Source organism: Canis aureus, chromosome X, assembly GCF_053574225.1.
Source record: "Canis aureus isolate CA01 chromosome X, VMU_Caureus_v.1.0, whole genome shotgun sequence".
NCBI classification, from domain to species: Eukaryota; Metazoa; Chordata; class Mammalia; order Carnivora; family Canidae; genus Canis; species Canis aureus.
Window position 1 is genome coordinate 71,535,810 of NC_135649.1, and position 24,647 is coordinate 71,560,456.

The window sequence follows — 24,647 nt, forward strand, 5'->3', positions numbered from 1 at the left end:
ATTTATTTGAAAGAGAGAGGAAAGAGAGAGTACAAGAGGCAGGAAGGATAGGGACAAGCAGACTTATTGCTAACTCAGGAACCCAATGCAGGGCTTGATCCCAGGACCCTCTGATCATCAGTTGAGCCAAAGTCAGATGATTAACCAATTGAGCCACCCAGGTGCCACTTGCATCTTTATTCTTAAGGGATATTGGTTTGTAATTTTCTCTTGTTGTGATGTCTTTGTCTAGTTTTGGTAGCAGGATAATATGCAGAATGAGTCAAGAAGTATTCCTATGTGTTCTATTTAGTGAAAATAGTTTGGAGGTTTAGTGTTGATTCTTTTTTAAAGTGGTTTTGTAATGTTTTACCAGTGAAGCTTTCTGACCGAGACTTCTGTCTGGATATTTTTTTTTCTATTTACTAATTTATTCTCATTACTTGTCATAGGTCCATAAATATTTTCTATTTCTTCTTGAGTCAGTTTAAGTAGTTTGTGTGTTTCTAAGAATTTATCCATTTCATCTAATTTATTGGTGTTTAACTGCTCATAATATTCCTTTATAATACTTTTTATTTCTGAGGTTAGTGATGTTTCTCATCTTTCATCCATGATTTTAGTAATTTGAATCTTTTCCCTTTTTCTTCTTGTTCATAGTAACTAAAAGCTTGTTAATTTTGATGATTTGGTGTCATTGTTTTTACTTTTTCTCTACCATTTTCTATTATATTTTATTAATTTCTACTCATTTTTATTATTTCATTCCTTCTACGTGCTTTGTATTAATGATTTATTCTTTTTCTACTTTCTTTGCTATAGACATGTTACTGATTTGAAATATTTTTTCTTTTTTATTATAGGAATTTGAAACCATATATTTCCTTTGTATGCACTGTGTTAATTTTATCACAGAAGTTTGGTATGTTGTATTTTTGTTTCCACTTATATCAAAGTATTTTCTAATTTCTCTTTTGTAGTTTCTGCTTTGATCCCTTCCTATTTAGAAGTGTGTTGTTAAATTTCTACATATTTATGGGTCTCAAAATAACCTCCTGTTGATTTCTAATTTCATTCTGCTATGGTAAGAGAACAAATTTTGTATGATTTCAATTCCGTTAAATTTATTGAGGCCTAGCATATGGTGTTTTCTTGAGGGTGTTCTTGTGCATTTGAGGAAAAGGTGTATTTTTGTGTTGTTGGGTGGAATGTTTTATAGATGTTATATCTATTGGTTCATAGTGCTGTTAATGTCTTTTATTTCCTTGTTGATTTTCATTCTAATTTTTCTATCCATTATTGAGATTGGGATATTAAATTCTTCATTTGTTATTGTTGATTTGCCTACTTTCATTTCTGTAAGGTTTTTGCTTCATGTATTTATATCTCTGTTGATAGATGAATGTCTTTTTATAATTATGATTTCGTTCTGTTGGATTGAGAGTTTTATCATTAGGAAATGTTCCTTTTCTCTAGTCCCAATTCTTGTCTTAAGGTATATTTTGTTGAATTATAAATATTCCTTCTTCCTTTGAATAATAATTGCATAGTATATCTTTCCCCATCCTTTAACTTTTGAAGTATTCATGTCTATTAGAGAAAAAAAAACTGTTTTAGGTCAGGCTCTAGTGGACTCACTTTTTTAATCAATTCTACCACTCCCTGGCTTTGATTGTTGTTGTTTTTTTAAAACTATATTCATGTTTAATTTAATACAGACAAGGTAGGATTTACACCTGACATTTTGCCTCATACAGACTTTGTTCCTCTGTTCTACCACTATTGCTTTCCTTTGTGTAAAGTAGGTTTTCCAGTATACTCTATAATTAGTTCAATTTACTATATATTTTTAGCTATTTTCTTAGTGATTGTCCTAGGAATTATAATGAATACATTAATAACACAATGTAGGGTAGAGTAATACCAATTCTGAGTGCATAAAAATCTTTTGTCCAGTAGCTAAGTTACCTCCCCTTTCCTGTGTAACTGTATTTTCATAAAAGTTATACTTTGTATATTATATTGTAATTATTATTATATTATTATAATTCCACAAATATTATTTTATAATTATTGCTATACAGTTTCCTTCTAAACATATATAAGAAGAGAGTTACAAATAAAATGCATTTATCCTGTCTTCTATATTTACTTGTGTATTTCATTTGCCAGTACCACTTATTTCTTTCTTCATGTAGATGAAGTTATGGTTTAGTGTCCCATTATTTTTTTTCTTTAAACTCCAGTTACTTAAAAATAAAGTGCTATATTAGTTTCTGGTAAACAATCTTGTGATTCAACATTTCCACAATTCAGCTTATGCTCATTATGACAAGTACATTCCTTATACCACAACACCTAGTTAACCTATTGTCCCACTACCTCCCTTCTGGTAACCGTAAGTTTCTTCTCTATAGTTAAGAGTCTGTTTCTTAGGCAATCAAATCCAGGAGATAGGTCCCCCCCAAAATCAATAAAACCGTTCCACACCTTGACATTTAATAGTGAAACTTGCAAATTCTAAAGATAAAGAGAAAATCCTTAGAGCAGCAAGAGACAAGAGATCCCTAACTTATATGGGGGAGAAATATTGGATTATCAGCAGACCTCTCCACAGAGACCTGGCAGGCCAGAAAGGGTGGGCAGGATATAATCAGCGTCCTAAATGAGAAGAACATGCAGCCAAGAATACTTTATCCAGCAAGGCTCTCATTCAGAATAGGAGAGATAAAGAGCTTCCAAGATAGGCAGAAACTGAAAGAATATGTGACCACCAAACCAGCTCTGCAAGAAATATTAAGGGGGACTCTGTAAAAGAAAGATGAAGTCCAAGGAAACAATCCACAAAAACAGGGACTGAATAGGTATCATGATGACACTAAATTTATATCTTTCAACAGTAACTCTGAACGTGAATGGGCTTAATGACCCCATTAAAAGGCACAGGGTTTCAGACTGGATAAAAAAAAGCAAGACCCATCTATTTGCTGTCTACAAGAGACTCATTTTAGATCTAAGGATACCACCAGCCTGAAAAAGAAAGGCTGGAGAACCATTTACCATTCAAATAAAAGGAATTTACCATTTCTTTTAGTCCTCAAAAGAAAGCAGGGGTAGTAATCCTCATATCAGATAAATTAAGGTTTATCCCAAAGACTGTAGTAAGAGATGAAGAGGGACACTATATCATACTTTAAGGGTCTATCCAACAAGAAGACCTAACAATCATGAATATTCATGCCCTGAATGTGGGAGCTGCCAAGTATATCAATTAATAACCAAAGTAAAGACACACTTACATAATAATACAGTAATAGTAGGAGACTTCAACACAGCACATTCTGCAAATGATGGATATTCTAAGCACAACATCACCAAAGAAACAAGAGCTTTAAATGATAACTGGACCAGATGGATTTCATAGATATTTAGAGAACTTTGCATCCAAACACAACTGAATACACATTCTTCTCAAGTGCACGTGGAACTTTCTCCAGAATAGACCACATACTGGGTCACAAATCAGATCTCAACCTATACCAAAAGATTGGGATTGTCCCCTGCATAATTTCAGATGACAGTGCTTTGAAACTTTAGCTCAATTACAAGAAGAAATTTGGAAGAAACTCCAACACATGGAGGTTAAATAACATCCTACTAAAAGATGAAAGGGTCAACCAGATAATTAAAGAACAATTTAAAAGATTCATGGAAACTAACAAAAATGAAGATACAACTGTTCAAAATCTTTGGGATACAGCAAAAGCAGTCCGGAGACTGAAATACATCACAATCCAAGCCTCCCTCAAAGAATTGGGAAAAAAACCTCAAATACACAAGCTATCCTCAAAACTAAAAGAACTGGAGAAAGAACAACAAATAAAACCTACACCAAGCAGAAGAAGTTAATAAAGATTCGAGCAGAACTTGAGAAAGCAGGAAAGTCTATCCATTGGAAAAAAGACAGTCTCTTCAATCGATGGTGCTGTGACAATTGGATAGCCACGTTCAGAAGAATGAAACTAGACCATTGTCTTACACCATACACAAAGATAAACTCAAAATGGATGAAAGATCTAAATGTGAGACAAGAATCCATCAAAATCCTAGAGGAGAGTACAGGCAACACCCTTTTGGACTTGGCCACAGCAGCTTCTTGCTAGATACATCTATGAAGGCAATGGAAATAAAAGCAAAAATGAATTAGTGAGACTTAAGATTAAAGCTTCTGCACAGCAAAAGAAACAGTCAAGGAAACTAAAAGAAAATGTACAGAAATGGAATAAGATATTTGCAAATGACCTATTAGATAAAGGACTCGTATCCAAGATCTATAAAGACTTTATTAAACTCAACACCCAAGAAACAAACAATTCAATAATGAAATGGGCGAAAGACATGAACAGAAATTTCAGAGCAAGACATAGACATGGCTAACAAGCATATGAGAAAATGCTCCGCATCACTTGCCATCAGGGAAATACAAATACAAATCAAACCCAAAGTGAGATACACCTCACACCAGTGAGAATGGTGAAAATTAACAAGACAGGAAACAACAAATGTTGGAAAGGATATGGAGAAAGGGGAACCCTCTTGCACTGTTGGTGGGAATTTGAACTGGTATAGCCAGTCTGGAAAACTCTGGACGTTCCATAGAAAGTTAAAAATAGAGCTACCCTGGGATCCCTGGGTGACGCAGCGGTTTGGCACCTGCCTTTGGCCCAGGGCGCGATCCTGGAGACCCGGGATCGAATCCCACATCAGGCTCTTGGTGCATGGAGCCTGCTCTTCCCTCTGCCTGTGTCTCTGCCTCTCTCTCTCTCTCTCTCTCTCTCTCTGTGACTATCATAAATAAATAAAAATTAAAAAAATAGAGCTACCCTACGACCCAGCAATTGCACTGCTGGGGATTTACCCCAAAGATGCAGATGCAGTGAAACCCTGGGACACTTGCACCCCAATGTTTATAGCAGCATTGTCCACAGTAGTCAAACTGTGGAAGGAGCCTCAGTGTCCATCGAAAGATGAATGGATAAAGAAGATGTCGTGTATTTATACAATGGAATATTAGTCATTAGAAATAACGAATACCCACCATTTGCCTTGACGTGGATGAAACTGGAGGGTATTGTGCTGAGTGAAGTAAGTCAATCAGAGAAGGACAAACATTATATAACCATATAATTCATACAGGGAATATATAAAATATTGAAAGGGAAATAAAGGGGAAAGGATAGAAAATGAGTGGGAAAAATCAGAGAGGGTGACAGAACATGAGAGACTCATACCTCTGGGAAACAAGGGGTAGTGGAAGTGGAGGTGGGTTGGAGGATGGGGTGACTAGGTGACAGGCCACTGAGGAGGGCACTTGATGGGATGAGCACTGGGTGTTATACTATATATGGGCAAATTGAAATCCAATAAAAATATGGAAAATAATGCCTGTTTCTTTTAAAAATATTTTATTTATTTATTTGTGATAGATACAGAGAGAGAGAGCGAAAGAGGCAGAGACATAAGCAGAGGGTAAAGCAAGTTCCAATGGGGGACTTGATCCAAGGAGTCCAGGATCACGCCCTGAACTAAAGTCAGACGCTCAACTAGTGAGGCATCCAGGCATTCCAACAGTCTGTTTTTTGAGTTGCCTCCTTCTCTCTTTTTTTCCACCTATCACCCTTTGTTATATGTCTTTAATTCCACATATGTGTGAAATAATATGGTATTGATCTTTCTTTCACTGACTCTTTTATTTCACTTAGCATAATATACTCTAGTTGCATCCATGACATTGCAAATCATAAGGTTTCATTCTTTTTATGGCTGAGTAATATTCCATTATATGTATATGTATATATACACACATACATATGTATACATGTACACATATATACAACATTATCTTCTTTATCCATTTATCAGTTGATGGACATTTCAGAGCTTTCCATAATTTTGTCATGTAAATAATGCCACATTAAATATTGGGGTGCATATATCCCTTCAAATTAGTATTTAAATATTCTTTGGGTAAATACCTAATAGTACAATTGTTGGATCATTGAGCAGTTTTATTTTTAACATCTTCGAAAACCTACATACTGTTTCCCAGAATGGCTGCACTAGTTTACATTGCCACCAAGAGTTCAGGAGGTTTCCCCTTTCTTTACATCCTCCAATACCTGTTGTTTCTTGTATTATTTTTTTAGCCATTCTGACAAGTGTGAGGTGGTATCTCATTGTAATTTTGAGTTGTATTTTCCTGATGCTGAGCAATGTTGAGCACCTATCTGTTCATGTGTTTGTTGGCCATCTGTTTGTCTATGCCTTTGTTGAAAAAAAATATATATTTATATTGTTTGCTATTTTTTTACTTGGATTATTTGTTTTTGGGGTATTGAGTTTTTCATAAGTTCTTTATTCTTTATATATTTTGGATACATATCCTTTCTTAGATATGTTGTTTGTAGATATCTTCTCCCATTCTATAGGTTACGTTTTAGTTTTGTTATTTCCTTTGCTGTGCAGAAACTTTTTATTTTGATGAAGTCCCAATAGTTTATCTTTTGTTTTCCTTGCCTCAAGAGACATATCTAGAAAGCTCTTTCTAGGGCCCATGTCAAAGAAGTTACTGCCTGCATTATCCTCTGTGGTTTTGATGGTTTTCCTGTCTCACATTTAGGGCTTTCAACCATTTTGAATTATTTTTGTATCTGGTGTACGAAAGTGGTCCAGTTATATTTTTGTATGTTGTCCAGTTTTCTCAATACCAATTGTTGAAGAGGCAGTCTTTTTTCATATTGCATATTTGTTCCTACAATTAGGAACAAATTAATTTTAATTAATTAATTAATTAAATTAATTTAATTTCTGGGTTTTCTCATTTGTTTCATTGATCTGTGTTTATTATTGTGCCAGTATCATAGTGTCTTGATCTCTATAGCTTTGTAATATAATTTGAAGTCTGGAATTATGATGCCTCCAGCTTTGTGTTTCTATTTCAAGTTGTTATGGCCATTTGGGGTGCTTTCTGATTCCAATCAAATTTTAAGATTTATTATTTTAGCTTTGAAATATGCTTGATAGGGATTGAAATATATGTGTAGATTGCTTTGGGCAATATAGACAGTTTAATAATTTTTGAATTTCCAATTGATAAGCATGAAATATTCTTCCATTTCATTGTGTAATCTTCAATTTCTTTCATCAGAGTTTTTTTTTATTTAAATTCAATTAGCCAACATATAATACATCATTAACTGCAGATTTGGTGTTCAGTAATTTATCAGTTACATATAACACTAAGTAGTCATCACATCAAGTGCCCTACTTAATGCCTATCACCCAATTACTCATCCCCCCCAGTCGACTCCCCTCCAGCAACCCTCAGTTTGTTTTCTGTAGTTAAGGGTCTCTTAGGGTATGTCTCCCTCTCTGATGACTTAGCAGTCAATTTTCCCTCCCTTTCCTTATGATCTTCTGTGCTCTTTCTTATATTCCACATATGAGTGAAACCATATGATAATTGTCTTTCTCTGATTCACTTATTTCACATAGCATAATACCCTCAAGTTTCATCCACATAGATATAAATGGTAAGTATTTTTATTTTCTGATGGCTGAGTAATATTCATGTATATATGAATATATATGAATATATATCTGTATATTTTTTTTTAATTTTTTAAATTTATTTATGATAGTCACAGAGAGAGAGAGAGAGAGAGAGGCAGAGACATAGGCAGAGGGAGAAGCAGGCTCCATGCACCGGGAGCCTGATGTGGGATTTGATCCCGGGTCTCCAGGATTGCGCCCTGGGCCAAAGGCAGGCGCCAAACCGCTGCGCCACCCAGGGATCCCTGTATATATATTTCACATCTTTTTTATCCATTAATCTGTTGATGTCTCACCTCTTTCCACAGTTTGGCTATTGTGTACATTGCTTTTATGAACATTGGGGTGCAGGTGCCCCTTTGGATCACTACATTTGTATTGTTGAGTAAATACCGAATAGTGCAATTGCTGGATCATAGGGTACCTCTATTTTTAACTTTCTGAGTAACCTCCGTACTATTTTGCAGAGTGGCCGTACAAGCTTGAATTACCACCAACCATGTAGGAGGGTTCCCCTTTCCCCACATGCTTGCCAACATTTGTTTTTTCCTGTCTTGTTAATTTTATCCATTCTGACTGGTGTAAGGTGGTATCTCATTGTGGCATTGATTTGTATTTCTCTGATGCCATGTCATGTGGAGCTTTTTTTCATGTGTCTGTTGACCATGTGTATGTCTTTTTTAGAGAAATGTCTGTTCATGTCTGAAGCCCATTTATTTTTTTTAAGATTTTATTTATTTATTCATGAGAGACACAGAGAGAATGAGAGGCAGAGACACAGGCAGAGGGAGAAGCAGGCTTCACACAGGACTCTATCCCAGGACTCCAGGATCATGCCCTGGGTTAAGTCCATTTCTTGAATGGATTATTTTCTTTTTTGGATGTTGAGTTAGATTATTTATAGATCTTGGATACTAGCATTTCATCTGATATGTCATTTGCACATATCTTCTCCCATTTTCCAGGATGCCTTTTAGTTTTGTTGACTGTTTCCTTTGCTTCATGTAAGCTTTTTATCTTGAAGTCCCAATAGTCCATTTTTGCTTTTGTTTCTCTTGCTTTTAGATACATGTCTAGCAAGAAGTTGCCATGGCTGAGGTGAAAGATGTGGCTGTCAGTATTTTCCTCTAGGATTTGGATGGATTACTTTCTCACATTTAGGTCTTGAATCCATTTTGAGTTTATCTTTGCATATGGCATTTTCTTAAATGGTCCAGTTTCATTCTTCTACATATGGTTGTAGAATCCCAGCAGCATTTATTGAAGGGACTTTTTTCCACTGGTATTCTTTTCTGCTTTGTAAAGATTAGTTGACCATAGAGTTGAGAGTCCATTTCGGGATTCTCTATTCCATTTCATTGATTCATGTATGTTTGTTTTTGTGCCTGTACCATACTGTCTTGATTATCACAAATTTTTAATATAGCTTGAAGTCTGGCATTGGGATGCCACCAGCTATGTCTTTTTCATCATTCCTCTGGCTATTCATGGTGTTTTCTGGTTCCATAGAAATTTTAGGTTTATTTGTTCCAGCTCTGTGAAAAATGACAATGGTATTTTGATAGAGATTGCATTGAATGTGCAGGTTGGTCAGGGTAGCATAGACATTTTAACAATATTTATTTTAATCGATGAGCATAGAATATTTTTTCATTTCCTTGAGTCTTCCTCAATTTCTTTCATAAGGTTTGTATAGTTTTTAGAGTACTGATTCTTTACCACTTTGGTTAGGCTTATTCCTAGCTTTCTTACAGGTTTTGTTGCAATTTTAAATGGGATTGATTCCTTAATTTGTCTTTCATCAGTCTGATTGTTAGTATATAGAAATGCAACTGTTATCTGTACATTGATTTTTATATCTTCCCATGTTGCTGATTTGCTGGATGAGTTCTAGCAATCTTGGGGTGGAGTATTTTGGGTTTTCCACATAAAGTATTAAGTCATCTGTGAATAGAGAGAGGTTGACCTCTTCTTTGCCAATTTGAATTCTTTTAATTTTTTGATTGTTTTCTGATTGTTGAAGCTAGTACTATGTTGAACAACAATGGTGAGAGTGGGTATCCCTGTCACATTCCAAATCTTAGGGGAAATGCCTTCAGATTTTCCCCATTGAGAATGATATTTGCTGTGGGATTTTCATAGATGGCTTTTATGATATTGAGGTATATTCCCTCTATCCCTACACTGCGGAGAGTTGTAATCAGGAAAGGATGCTGCATTTTGTCAAATGTTTTCTGAATTAGTTGAGAGGATCATAGCGTTCTTATCCTTTCTTTTATTAATGTGATGTATCACATTGATTGATTTGTGAATATTGAACCAACTTTGCAGCCTAGAAATAAATTCCAGTTGATCGTGGTGAATAATCCTTTGATATACTTTTGGATCATATTGGGTAGTATTATTGGTGAGAATTTTGACATCCATGTTTATCAGGGATATTGATCTGTAATTCATTTTGATGGAATCTTTGTCTGATTTTGTGATTAAGGTACTTCTGGCCTCATAGAGTGAGTTTGAAAATTTTTCTTCTGTTCTATTTTTGTAAAGAATAGAATATCAGGTATTATTTCTTCTTTAAATGTTTGGTAGAATTCCCCTGGGCTCCCATCTGGCCCTGGACTCTTGTTTGTTGGGAGATTGTTGATTGCTGCTTCAATTTCCCTGCTGGTTATGGATGCTTTCTGGTTTTCTATTTTTCCTTTTACAGTTTTGGTAGCTTATAAATTTCCAGGAATACATTGAATCCTTCCAGATTGCTTAATTTGTTGGAATATAGTTGCTCATAATATGTTCTTAAAATTGTATTTCCTTGGTGCTGATCATGATCTTTTCTCTTTCATTCATCATTTTATTATTTTGGGTCCTTTTACTTTGCTTTTTCATAAGTCTGTTTAGGGGTTTATCATCTTATTAGTCTTTCAAATAAAAAGCATTCAGTTTCATTGTTCTCTTCTACTGTTCTTCTGGTTTCTATTTCATTGATTTCTGCTCGATTCTTTATTATTTCTCTTCTCCTTGGTTTAGGCTTTATTTGCTATTGTTTCTCCATCTCCTTTAGGTGTAGTTAGGTTGTGTGTTTGAGACTTTTCTAATGTTTTGAGAAAGGCTTGTATTGCTATGTACTTCTTTTTGAGGACCACCTTTGCTATATATCCTAATGGTTTTGAACAGTTGTTTCTTTCATTTGTTTCCATGAAATTATTTAATTTGTTTTTAATTTCCTGGTTGACTCATTCATGCTTTATTAGGATGCTCTTTAACTTTCATGTGTTTGAGTTTCTTCCAAGTGTCCTCTTGTGATTGGGTTCAAGTTTCAAAGCATTATGGTCTGAAAATAAGCAGGAAATTATCTGAAACTATGCAGGTATCAGTTGAGAACTGATCTGTGACCCAGTATGTGATCTATCCTGGGGAATGTTCCATGTGCATTTAAGAAGAATCTGTATTTTGCTGCTTTAGGATGGAATGATGTGTACATATCTGTGAAGTCCATCTGGTCCCATGTGTTATTCAAAGCCCTTGTTTCCTTGTTGATTTTCTGCTTAGATGATCTGTCCATTGCTGTGAGTGGGGTGAAGATGTTCATTACTACTATTGTATTAATATCAATGTATGTCTTTAATTTGGTTATTAGTTGGTTTATATAATTGGCTGGTCTCATGTTAGGAATGTAAATATTCATAATTGTTAGATTTTCTTGTTGGGTCTACCCATTAAGTATGATATTCTTTAGTTTAGAATATAATTTGTCTGATAAGAGAATTGACACCCCTGCTTTCTTTTGAGGTCCATTAGCATGACAAATTACTCAAATTTTCAAATTCTCCACCCACTCACTTTTCATCTGGAGGTGTCTTTAGGTCTAAAATGAATCTCTTGTAGACAGCACATGGATGAGTCTTGCCTTTTTATCCTATCTGACACTGTGGGGTTTTTTTGTTTGTTTGTTTGTTTGGAGCATTTCACTTATTTACATTCAGAGTCACTTTTGAAGATACAAATTTTGTGCCATTGTATTACCTGTAAAGTCCCTGTTTCTATAGATTGTCTCTGTTTCTTTCTGATCTATGTAACTTTTGGGCTCTCTCTTTGCTTACAGGATCACCTTTAATATTTCTTGTGATGGCTGGTTTACTGAACACAAATTCTTTTAGTTTCATTTTGTCCTGGAAGCTCTTTATCTTTCCTTCCATTCTGAATGATAGCCTTGCTGGAATAAAGTATTCTTGGCTGCATGTTTTTCTCATTTAGTACCCTGAATATATCATGCCAGCCCTTTTTGGCATTCCACGTCTCTGTGGAGAGGTTTGCTGCCAGCTTCATCTTTTTACCCTTGTAGGTTAAGATGCTTTTGCCTCTAGCTGCTTTCAGAATTTTCTCTTTATCTCTGAAATTTGCAAGCTTCACTATTATATATTGGGGTTTTCATATATTTTTATTGATTTATAAAGGGTTCCTCTCTACCTCTTGGACTTGAATGCCTGTTTCTTTCCCCTGTTTAGTGAAGTTCTCAGCTATGTTTTGCTCAAATACACCTTCTAGCTCACTTGTGGGTGCTCTCTCTTGCTCTCTCTCTTCTCTTTCTCTTTTTCTTTTCCTTCTGGGATCCCAATAATTCTAATATTGTTTCCTTTCATGGCATTACTGATTTCTCAAATCCTTCCCCAATCAACTTGTCTTCTATGTCACTGATGCTCTTTTGCCTCATTTACCCTAGCTGTTAGAGCATCCAGTTTAAAATGGATCATAGTTAAAGGATTTTTAATTACAGCCTAATTAGATTTTATTTCTACAGTAAGAGATTCTCCAGTGTCTTTTATGCTTTCTTCATGCCTAGCTAGTAACTTTATAATCATTATCCTGAATTGTAACTCTGACCTTTACTTATACATATCAATTGGATCTGTGACAATGAGTATTACCTCTGGTTCTTTATTTTGTTGTGATTTCCTCCTTCTAGTCATTTTGCCCAGAGAAGAATGGATAAACAAGACAACAAAATAAAAAATATCTACCACTACCCAAGTGAAATACACACTAGATAAATCTTAAGAGGTCAGAAAGTAAAAAAAGAAAAATTAAAAATAAAATGGGGGAATGGAAGAGAGTATATGACCTCACAGATGTATAAAACATGCTGATCCACTTGATTCTGGTTGTATTTTGGTTTGTTTGTTAGACAATATTAAATCCCAAAATTGTAAAGAAAGCAAAACTTATGTGTATAGAAAAATAAGATTGAATACAGTGAAAGGAAGTAAAAAAATGAAGATTATTTCTATAAAATAGAACTGTGAAAAAATAAAGTTAAAAAAGACTTACAAAGTTTTGAGAAAAAAAAAGAATATAGTTGAAAAGAAAAAAAGAAAAAAGAAATGGAAAATTTTAAACTGAACGATAAATTAATCATGGGGAAAAAATCTCAAATTCTATCCACACTTTTCCCCCAGTGCTGATGTTTTGTAATCTTGCGTGTCCCATAAATTGTGTTTACCTGTTTTTCCAGCTGATCTTCTGGGAGAGGGACCTGTTGTGCTTATTTTCACATGTCTTTGCCTAGGCAGGATTGCAGTGCCCCTTGCTTGGGGGCTATGCACAATGTAAACTGTTCTGGTTGCTTTGTGTGTCTTTTGTTCCCTGGAGACTTTCAGGCCCTATTTTGAGGATAAAAATAAAAATGGTCCCACTGATCTCCAGCCCAGGAACTGAAAGTTCATGGCCCTTTTCTTCAGCAAACCCTCAGGAATAAGCAGTCTTCACTTCTGTGTGTGCCAAACTCTGCATTCTCCTTTGGTGGATGTCCACACTCTTCCTCCCATGGGAAGGCGACGGGTTGCTGTACTTCTGCTTTTTGCAGGTCCCTTGCAGGGAGAGCGTGTATCTGGGTAATACATGCACCTGTACCACCCCTGGAGGTTTGCCACATTTCTATTCTTTGCCAGCCTGCACAGAGAACTGTCTCGGGATCATGCCTTGGTTTGCAGTTCATGGAGAACTGAGCTGAGAGGCCCCTCCTGGGCTCAGTGAAGATAACTGGATTCTCTACTCCACCGCTTGGGAACTCTGCCTGCTCAGGCACCCCTATTCTTTCTGTGACCCCAGGGATCCTGAGACCACATTGTTCCACCTAGGATTCAGCTTTACTTCATCACCTGAGCACCTTTCAGGCAATGTCCCTCATTGGAATAGATATTTAGAGGTTCCACTTTTGCACGAGGTTATTTCCCTATCTGGTAGCTGTGTTTCCATAGCTCCTTCCCCCCACACAATTATCTTCTGAAATATCATCTCAGATTCATTTCTCTACATCTCCTACCTTGCAAATAGTGGTCCCTTTTTTATTTTTAGAATTCCAGCCATTCTTTTCTTACATCTCAGGTCAAATTCATAGGTGTTCAGAATGATTTGAGATCTGTCTAACTAAATTCAAGGGACCTGAGCAAATGAGGTCCCCTACTCTCCCACCATCTTTCCTCCAAAATTCTCATCAGTGTTTTACATTTTTCAGAGGACATTTTTTTTTTCACCTCTTTGGGTCTATTCCTATGTATCGTAAGGCTTCTGGCATAGTTGTAAATGAGATTTATTCCTTAATTTCTCTTTTTGCTGCTTTATTATTTGTGTATAGAAATGTAACAAATTTCTGTATGTTGATTTTGTATCCTGTAACATCACCAAATTCCTGTATTAATTCTAGCAAGTTTTTGGTGGAGGCTTTGGGGTTTTCTATGTAGTGTCATGTCGTGTGCAAATAATGAATATTTTCCTTCTACCTTGTTGATTCTGATGCCATTCCTTTCTTTTTATTGTATGCTTGCTGTGTTTAGGACTTCCAGTACTATCTAAATGACAGTGGTGATAGTGGACATCCTTGTCTCTTTCCTGACTGTAGAAGAAAAGCTCTGTTTTTCCACACTGAGGATGATATTACATGTAGTTTTTTGTATATGGCTTTTATTATGTTGCAGTTTGTTCTCTTGTTGAGAGTTTTTATAAAGAATGGATGTACTCTGTCAAATGCTTTTTCTGCTTCTAGTGAAATGATCATATGGTTCTCGGGTATTCTTTTATTTGTGTCATGTATCACAATGCTTGATAAATAATTATTGAACCACACTTGGAACCCAAGATAAAGCCTACTTGATTGTGTTAAATGATTCTTTTAATGTATTGTTTGATGCTCTTCACTAGTATTTGATAGAGAATTTTTGCATCTAGTTTCAGGGATATTGCCTTGTAGTTCTCTTTTTTTGGTGGAATCGTTGTGTGGTTTTGATATTAGGAACATTCTTGCTTTGTAGAATGAATTTGGAAGTTTTACTTCCTTTTCTATTTTTTTGAATCATTTTAGAAAAGTAGGTCTTATATCTTCTTTAAATGTTTGGTAGAAATCACCTGTGAAATCACCTGGCCCAGGATTTTTGTCAGGAGATTTTTTATTACTGATTCAATTTTTTTGCTGGTTATCAGTCTGTTCAAGTTTTCTGTTTTCTCCTATTTCCGTTTTGGTAATTTTTGTGTTTCTAGGAATTTATACATTTTTCCAGGTTTTCCAATTAGTTGCCATATAGTTTATCATAATATTCTATTATAATTGTTTTTACTTCCACGGTATTATTTGTGATTTTATTTATTTGGTTCCTTTTGGTAAGTCTGGCTAGGGGTTTATTAATTTTATTTTTTTTTTGAACAACCAGCTCCTGATTTCATTGATGTTTTCTATTATGTTTTTAGTTTCTCTATAGAATCACATATAGAACACGTTTATTTGTGTTCCAATATGTATTACTGTTTTACTTCTGCTAACTTTATGCTTCATTTGTTTTTCTTTTTCTATCTCCTTTAGGTATAAGATTAAGTTGTTTGTTTGAAATTTTTCTTGTCTCTTGTGGGTAGGCATGTATTGTTATATCCTTCCCTCTTAGGACCACTTTTGCTGCATATCAAAGGTTTTGGATCATTGTGTTTTTATTTTCATTTGTTTCCACGTGATTTTTTGTTTATTTCTTCTTTGATTTCCTGGTTGACTCATTTGTTGTATAGTATCATGTTGTCTAACTTCCATGTGTTTGTGGTATTTCCAAATTTTTCTGTTGTGAATGACTTTAAGTTTCATAGTGTTCTGGTCAGAAAAAAGTGCATGGTATGAGTCAGTCTTTTTTATATGTATTGAGTATTGTTCTCTGACTTAATATGTGATCTGTTCTGGAGAATGACCTATGTGCAGTTGAAAAGAATGTATATTCTGCTACTGTAGGATGGTATGTTCTGAATATATTTGTTAAGTGCATCTGGTCCAGTGCATCATTCAAAACCATTGTTTTCTTTTTGATTTTCTGTTTCGATGATCTGTCCATTGATGTATATGCAATGTTAATGTCCCCTACTATTATTGTAGTATTATGAATGAGCTTCTTTATGTTTGTTATTAATTGCTTTATATACTTGTGTGCTCCCATGTTGGGTACATAAACATTTAAAATTATTAGATTTTCTTGTTGTATTTTCCCTTTTATGATTATATAGTGCCCTTCTTCGTCTCTTGTTACAGTCTTTATCTATTTTTAAATTTTTTATTTAAATTCAATTTGCCAACATATAGTATAACACCCAGTGCTCATCCCATCAAGTGCCCTCCTTAGTGCCCATCACCCAGCCACTCCATCCTCCCAGCCTCCTCCCCTTCCACAACCCTTTGTTTCCAAGAGTTAGGAGTCTCTCATGGTTTGTCTTCCTCTCTAATTTTTCCCCACTCAATTTCCCTCCTTTCCCTTATAGTGCCTTTCACAATTTCTTATATCCCACATATAAGTAAAGCCATATGATGATTGTCCTCTGGTTGACTTATTTAACTCAGCAGTCTTTGTTTTTTTTTAAGATTTTATTTATTTATTCATGAGAGACACACACACACACAGAGAGGCAAAGTCATAGGCAGAGGAAGAAGCAAGCTCCATGCAGGGAGCCTGATGTCAGACTTGATCCTGGGATTCCAGGATCATGACCTGGGCCAAAGGCAGATGCTCAACTGCTGAGCCATCCAGGCACCCCCAGTCTTTGTTTTAAAGTCTAGTTTGTTCAATGTACATATCGCTACACTGGCTTTCTTTTGATGTCTGCTAATATGATGAATGTTTCTTCATCCCCTTACTTTTAATCTGTAGGCATCTTTAGGTCTCAAATGAGTAAGGCACATATAGGGTCTTGGTTATTTTTTTATTATTCCATTCTGACAGTATGTCTTTTGAGTGGAATATTTTGTCTATTTATATTCAGAGTAATTATTGATAGTTCTGTATTTAGTGCTATTTTATTACTAGTTTCATAATTGTTTCTGGAGATTTCTATAATCCTTTCTTGTCTTTGTCAGTTCTGGCCTTTCATTTCCACTCAGAGTCCCCTTTAATATTTCTTGCAGGGCTGGTTTGGTGACTATGAACTCCTTTAGTTTCTATTTGTCTGAGAGAGTCTTTAACTCTTCTATTCTCAATGGTAGCCTTACTGGATAGACTCTTCTTGGCTACAGTTTTTTTTTTCATTCTGCATACTGAATTTGTCATGCCACTGACTTCTGGCTTTGCCAATTTTCTGTTGAAAGAACTGCACTTGAGAATCTCTAGGTGGCTCAGCAGTTTAGTGCCTGCCTTCAGCCTAGGGCTTGATCCTGGAATCTTGGCATCGAGTCCCACATTGGGCTCTCTGCATGGAACCTGTTTCATCCTCTGCCTGTGTCTCTGCCTCTCTCTTTCTCTATGTCTCTCATGAATAAATTAATAAAATCTTTTTTTTTTAAATTAATAAAATCTTAAAAAAAGAAAGAACTGCACTAGCCTTATGCATCTTGTCTTGTAGATTAAGTACTTCCCTTTTCTTGCTGCTTTTATGACTTTTTTCTTTATTATTATATTTAATTACAATATGTCTTGGTGTTGGCCTGCTTTTGTTGGTTGTGTGAGAGGTCTATGTGTTTTGTGTATCTCAAGGTCTCTGTTTTTCCCTAAGTTAGGGAGGTTTTCACCTATTATTTCCTCAAATAAATTTTCTGCCTCCTTTTCTCTCTTTTCCTCTTCTGGGACTCCTTAATATGGATGTTATTACATTTGGTGGTATCACTGAGTTCCTTAAATCTATTCTTGTGTTTCATAATTGTTCTTTCAGCCTTCTGTTCATTGTATCAAGCTTGTTTCCAGTGTTAATTATCGTATTGTTAATTTCTGATTGATTCTTTTTTAACTTTTATCTCTGAGATAAAATTCTCCTTGATGTTTTCCATTTTTTTATCAAGCCCTCTTAGTATCCTTATGATGATTGCTTTAAATTCTCTATCAGCCATGTTACTTATATCTGTTTTACTTAGATCTCTGCCTAAGGCTTTATGTTATTCTTTCATTTGCAATACATTCGTCCATCTTAGCATTTTCTCTAAGTCTTTGTCTTCTCTGTGTTAGAAAAGTCTGTTTTATTTCCTGTTCTTGAGAGTAATGGCTTTATGAAGAAGTAGTCGTGTAGTGTCCAGGGCCTGGTGCTTTAGGGTGTATTTCTGGTGTGTACTGTATGCTCTGTTGTAATGCTATGGACTGGTCTATCCTTCAGACCAGTCATCAGTAAACCTTTCCTTGCCTGCAGTGGGCAGTTTGGTCCTTGGCCAGAGTTTGGAAAATTTTAACTAGGTTTGCTGTGGTCTGCTCATGTAAAGAGATTGGATCTTACTTTATTTAGAACTGAAGCATTTGATATTCTCTGTTTGGGAGAGGTGGTGTGGATAGGGGTTTCTGCTGGTCTTCTGGGGAAAAGACGCACCATGCTGCGACTGAGTCAAGCTTGATGGAGAAAGGCAGTTCCGCCAGAATGCAGGGGTCTGAGAGTGTAAGCAAGTTATGCAGCCTGTGTCAGCCCTAAACTGTTTCCTGTAGGTGTCTCTGTGTTTATGCTTGATACGGGGAGGGAAATGGCTCTAGCCAGCTTTTTTGTTACTGGAGAGGTATTTCTTTGAAGGCTGCCTCTTAGGGAAGCTCTCTGAGAAAATGAATAGTCTTCCCCCTTTGTGCCCTAGGCAATTTTGAGATTTTTTTTCCAAGTTGTCTGCCTCAGGGTTTTTTGACTGACTTCTCACCAGGAGCAGCACAGTGAGTTTTGGGCTCTATCTCTGCCAAGGCTTCTGACCTTAGATAGTTCATGCTTTAGAGATGTGATATATGCAGAGGATTATGCTGGACTTTTGGGGGAGGGTCCTGCTGTGCTGTGACTGATGCAATCTTGACTGAGCAGGGTAGTCTCACCAGAGCACAAGGGTGTGGATATTGTAATCAAGGTAGGCAGTCTGTGTAGGCCCTGTACTTCTTCCTGCTGGTGGATCTGTGTTTATACTGAGGGGAGAGGGGAATGAAATGTGACCAGCCAACTGTCCCCAGGAACATCTCTGTGAATACTGTCTCTCAGGAAAGCACTCACAGTAAAATGAATAATCTCCCCTTGTGGGTTCTAGGCATTTTTTTAGATTGCTGTTTCCAGGCTGTCTGCCTCCCAATTTTTTGCCTATCTTTCCAGGAGCAGTGCAGTTCCTTGAAGGCTCATACCAGCCCAGCCTGCTGACATTTAGAACTCCAGGCTTTAAGCCCTGTTGGTTGCAGCTCAGGAAACTCAGCCCTCTTATTTTCAGAATCAATGGCTTTGGGAAAACGTTCTCCTTGTGTGTTCCCCTGTATGCTTCTCTGTCTCTTGCCCTTCTCTGTGACCCTGGCTCCCTCCCTTCTGAAGCACTCCTAATCCATTTCTCCCCCAAAGATGTCTCCTCACTTCTACCCTTTTTCAATGTAGTCTTTTCTCTTCCATTAGCTGTGGAGTTTGTTCTATTGATTTTCAGATTGATTTATTGGGTATTTAGGATGATTTGATAATTATCTCATTGTATTCATGGGACTAGACCTACCTAGGGTCTTTCTGTTCTGGCACCATCTTCCTAAATCCTGTTGTGTTTTTCTTTGATTTTAGCCTGGTAGACTCCCTTTAGTATTTATTGTAGGACAGATTTGCTAGCAAGTAATTCAGTTTTTGTTTAACTGGGAATATCTTCATTTTTGAAGGTTAATTTTTCTAGATGTGGATTATTATTATTACAGGATTACAGGGTTCTTGTCTCACAGTCCAGGGATGAATTTCACAGACACAAAAGTGTGAAGTGAAGTGAAAGTTTATTAAGTGATGTTGAGAACAGAAAGGAAAGAAAAAAAGCTCTCTAGAGTGAGAGGGATCCTGAATGGGTTGCCACTGAAGGCTTTTATGGTCAGTTTTCTAAAACTGACCAGGGAACTTGGTAAATTTCTTGTTAATAATGCATAAGACAAATGTGGTACATTTTTAAGTATCATGAAAATATCCTGTCTATATTTAGAATAAATATGGTGGATTTGTTACCTCCCCTTCTGTCTGATTAATATATTGTCTATAACATTTCTTCATATCTGGGATTTCTGTGAGCTTAGTCATGTAGCCCCCTACGTGTCTTTCCCTACCTAGCCTTCCTGTCCCTTACTCATTATCTTGATAGTTCCCTCCACCCCAGCATTATGAACATGGTACTTCACTGTTTGATCCTGAATAATTCCTGATGAACAATTCAGCTGTTAATCTTATTGAGGATTCCTTGTTCATGATGAGTCTTTTTCTTTTGCCTTTTTAAAACATTTTGTCCCCTTCTTTATTTTTCAGCAGTTGACTATGATATTTTTAGATGTGTATGTCTGAGTTTATAGTCTTTTAGGTATGTATTGAGCTTGTTGAGAGTGATGATGAATTTTATTTTTATCAAATGTGACAAATATTCTATCTTCCTCTTCCTTTCCTATTCTAGGTTTCCTATTGTGTGTGTTGTTATGTTTATGGTGCCTCAAATTTTTCTGTGGTTCTATTCATTTTTCTTCATTTCTTTTTCTTTCTGTTCCCTAGACTTAGTAATCTCAGTTGGCCTGTCTTTAGCTTCACTGATTCTTCCATCTACCCATTCTAATCTTGACCCTGTGTAGTAAATTGTTCATGTCTATTATTGTAGTTTTAACTACAGAGTTTTTATTTTGTTTTCTTAAAATATTCTCCAACTCTTTTTTGATATTCTGTATTTGGTGATACATTATTCTCATTCTCTCCTTTAGGTTGTTTTTTTTTTCTTTTTTTAAGACATAGTTCTTTTAAATTCTTTGAACATGTTTAGAATAACTAATTAAAATCTTTATCTAGTAAGTTCAATGTCTGGGCTTCCTCATGGACAGTTACTGTTGATTACATTTTTAAAAGATTTATTTATTTATTTATTTATTTATTTATTTATTTATTTATTTATTCATTCATTCATTCATTCATGATAGAGAGAGAGAGAGAGAGAGAGAGAGAGAGAGGCAGAGACACAGGAGGAGGGAGAAGCAGGCTCCATGCTGGGAGCCGGACGTGGGACTCGATCCCGGGACTCCAAGATCGCTCCCTGGGCCAAAGGCAGGCGCTAAACCACTGAGCCACCCAGGGATCCCCTGTTGATTACATTTTTAAAATATAAGCCAATGTTTCCTGTTTCTGTGTGTCTCCTAATTTTTGTTGAAAAGTGCACATTTAATATATAATGTGATAATTCTCAGGATGATATCCTCACTCTTTCCCATGATTTATGTGTCTGTAGTTGTTTCCTTGTTTATTGATTTCTTGAACTAATTCTGTATTATAATCTATATTTCTTGTTGTGTGTGGCCACTGAAGTCTTTGGTAGGCTAGTTTAGTGATCGCCTACTGATTAGACAAGTATTCCATGAAATATCAAGCCAGCAAGTTCCTCACGCTTTGGTGAAGGGCTTTGTTGGTGTATGTTATGGCATGCCTGTAACATTCAGCCAGTCAATTTACAACTTTTCCTACCATTCTCTCCCTGCTTGTTCAGGGCCTCAAGGTTAGATAGAAGTGAGAGATTAGGGCCTTCTCAAATCTTTCATGAACATAGACATAGCTTGGGGTGTGCACACATTCCTTCACATGCACATGTCTTTCTAGACTCTTAGGAATAGGTTGTAGCTTTGCATAGGTCCTTTGCACATGTCATTCTCCAAATTGTCATTCTCTAATGTTTTATGAAGCATTTTGGGTTCCTGGGCCCAACTCTAATGTATTTTTGGGAGTGGATTCCCCACACTAACAAGCAATTCTCTGAACACCAGCTAGATGTCCTACTATTCAACTCAATTATGACACTATCTCCCTGGAAACCAGATTCTGCAGGTCAAGGGTTTGGTTATACAAGACTGTACTACTGCTTTCATTTGTCTATCACAAGTTCAGTGCTTCTGACCAACTGGCTATAAACCAGAGGTTCCTTCTTAGGTTTGATTAATTTTCTAGAATGACTCACAGAACTCAAAGAAATATTTTACTTATTAGATTACCGATTTGTTATAAAGGAATATAACATAAGAACAGCCATATAGAAGGTACGTATAGGGCATATTATGGGGAAAGAGTGTGGAGCCTCCATGACCTCTCTGAGCATACCATTCTCCCCACTTCTCTACATATTCACTAGCCCGGAAGTTCCTTTTGGGTTTTTGTGGAAGCTTCATTAAATAAGCATGGTTGATTAAATCATTGGCCATTGGTGGCTGATTCAATCTCCAGTCTCTCTCTCTCCTCCCCCGAGGTCAGGGGATGAGAATGGAAGTTCCAATACTCTAATTACATGGTTAGTTCTCCTGGCAACCAGTCTCCATTTTTAGGTGTGGTTCAAAAGTCATGGCATTAACCTAACAAAAGACAATTTTATGGCTCTCATCATTAAGAAATTTCAGGGGTTTTGGGAGCTGTGAGCTGGGAATTGTGTATGAAGACCAAATATATATAAGAAATATAGTCTGATCATCTGAATGGTCAAATATATATTTTTTATAAATCACAATATCACACCAAATATTTTGGTCAACCTCTTGATAACTCCAACTTTTACATTGTCTTGGACTACCACAATATTTTAAAAATTTATATGATTATTTTTTACAAATGCCCCAATAACATCACTGTTTAACACAGAATGAACTTAATGTTAGAACAGAGACTAGCCTTAAGAATGGAGCTTTCAGGACCTGTTAAAATGGACAAATAGTGATATTCTCCAAGAGTACAGGCTTGTAAAACTCCAACTGCATTCTGCCCTCTCTGGTGGCCACTAACTTGTTGGTTTTCATAGCTATCATAGTTGTGAAGCTGTTGGTTTTCAGTGCTACAGCTGAGCTGGGGAGAGAGTGATTTTATTAGGTTTCCTTAATGTATAACCAAGTACATTGGTATTCTCAAGATTTGATTTATCTTTTTTTAAGATTTTATTTATTTGCTCACGAGAGACACAAAGAGAGGCAGAGACACAGGCACAGAGAGAGAAGCGGGCTCCATGCAGGGACCCCAATGTGGGACTTGATCCTGGGACTCCAGGATCATGCCCTGAGCCAAACAAGGCACTCAAACACTGAGCCATCCAGGCATCCCAAGATTCAATTTATCTTGAATAGAGAATCCTTAGATTGTTAAACCTTTAGTTTATTTAGAGAATATTATATATATATATATATATATATATATATATATATATATATTATGGTATATATATATATCATATAATATAATGTCATATGATATACGTATATGACAAAAAAAACTTGTGTCCAGGATATCTAAAGAAATCTAATAGATCAATAATAGCTCAACAATAGGAAGACAAAAGCTCAAGTTTAAAATAGGCAAGAATATGAACAGAATCTTCATGAAAGAAAAGATTATAAATGCCCAATAAGTACATGATAAGCTAATTAGCACCATTAGCCATCAGGGAAATGCAGATTAAAACCACATGCTAATGCCACACATCCATTTGATTGGTTAAATTTAAAATAAATAAAGTCCAAGATCTATACAGAACTTATTAAACTCAACAGCAAAGAAACAAACAATCCAATCATGAAATGGGCAAAAGACATGAACAGAAATTTCACAGAGGAAGACATAGATATGGCCAACAAGCACATGAGAAAATGCTCCACATCACTTGCCACCAGGGAAATAAAAATCAAAACCACAATGAGATACCACCTCACACCAATGAAAATGGGGAAAATTAACAAGACAGGAAACAACAAATGTTGGAGAGGAAGTGGAGAAAGGGGAACCCTCTTGCACTGTTGGTGGGAATGTGCACTGGTGCAGCCACTCTGGAAAACTGTGTGGAGGTTCCTCAAAGAGTTAAAAATAGATATGCCCTATGACCCAGCAATTGCACTACTGGGGATTTCCCCAAAGATACAGATGCAGTGAAATGTGGGGACACCTGCCCCCCAATGTTTATAGCAGCAATGTCCACAGTAGTCAACCTGTGGAAGGAGCCTCAGTGTCCATCGAAAAATGAATGGAAAAAGAAGATGTGGTCTATGTATACAATGGAATATTACTCAGCCATTAGAAATGAAGAATACCCACCATTTGCTTCGACGTGGGTGGAACTGGAGAGTATTATGCTGAGTGAAGTAAATCAATCAGAGAAGGACAAACATTACATGGTTTTATTCATATGGGGAATATAAAAAGCAATAAAAGGGATTAAAGGAGAAAGGAGAGAAAATGAATGGGAAATATATCAGAGAGGCTGACAGAACATGAGACTCCTAACTCTGGGAAATGAACAAGGGGTAGTGGAAGGGGAGGTGGGCGGGGGGTTGGGGTGACTGGGTGATGGGCACGGAGGGGGGCACTTGACGGGATAAACACTGGGTGTTATGCTATATGTTGGCAAATCAAACTCCCAATACAAACGTACAATAAATACATAAAGTAAGTAAGTAAGTTACCAGATTTTTATTGTAGCTTATTCACAGTAGGCAAGATATGGAAGCAACTCAAGTGTCTCTGAATTGATAAAGAATATCATATATATATATATATATATATATATATATATATATATATATATATAATGAAATATTACTCAGCCATAAAAGAGAAATCTTGCCATTTGTAACAACATGGATGGACCTAGAGAG

At 36.1% G+C, this 24,647-nt stretch overlaps 1 protein-coding gene across 7 annotated transcripts in view; it reads left to right on the top strand.

Moving 5' to 3' along the window:
- Positions 1-24,647, top strand: part of OPHN1 (oligophrenin 1) — a 587,085-nt gene that overhangs the window by 174,423 nt on the left and 388,015 nt on the right. Inside the window, exon 1 of one of the 7 annotated variants that reach the window (XM_077888995.1) lies at positions 21,904-22,058. The exons of the other annotated variants lie outside the window; for them this stretch is intronic. The gene's annotated coding sequence lies outside the window, so the exon portion shown is untranslated. Of the gene's footprint in view, positions 1-21,903; positions 22,059-24,647 lie in introns of those variants that run through there. 7 annotated transcript variants of the gene reach the window in all.